The following is a 305-nucleotide window of genomic DNA, read 5'->3' on the forward strand; positions in this document are numbered from 1 at the left end:
TGAAAATGAGTTTAGTATACATTAATACAAATGTATAATGTGGTTATAAATTTTAAAACAAATCTAAAGATTATAGGCTTCAATATATAGATCATTTACCGAAAAACTCAATATTTTCGTAAGGGTTATTAACACATAGATTTTGAGAAAAGTTCAAAAAATTTGATAACACTTTTTTAATACGTTGTTGCATCCCTCAATAACATATGATGATTTTGAAAGAAGTTTTGAACCTTTGTTGTCTCCGTTTCTCTAGGGAATATCAATTTTATAGTGGTTAGTCCACTAATTTATGGAGTATATGT

The 305-nt window shown here is 26.2% G+C and overlaps 1 protein-coding gene across 1 annotated transcript in view; it reads left to right on the plus strand.

Annotated features, from left to right (window-relative positions):
• The window catches only part of LOC106315379 (uncharacterized protein DDB_G0286299-like), an 11,781-nt gene that overhangs the window by 10,728 nt on the left and 748 nt on the right, over positions 1–305 (plus strand). The window lies entirely within an intron of this gene.

The sequence above is a fragment of the Brassica oleracea genome, chromosome C9, assembly GCF_000695525.1.
Source record: "Brassica oleracea var. oleracea cultivar TO1000 chromosome C9, BOL, whole genome shotgun sequence".
In the NCBI taxonomy this organism is placed as follows: Eukaryota; Viridiplantae; Streptophyta; class Magnoliopsida; order Brassicales; family Brassicaceae; genus Brassica; species Brassica oleracea.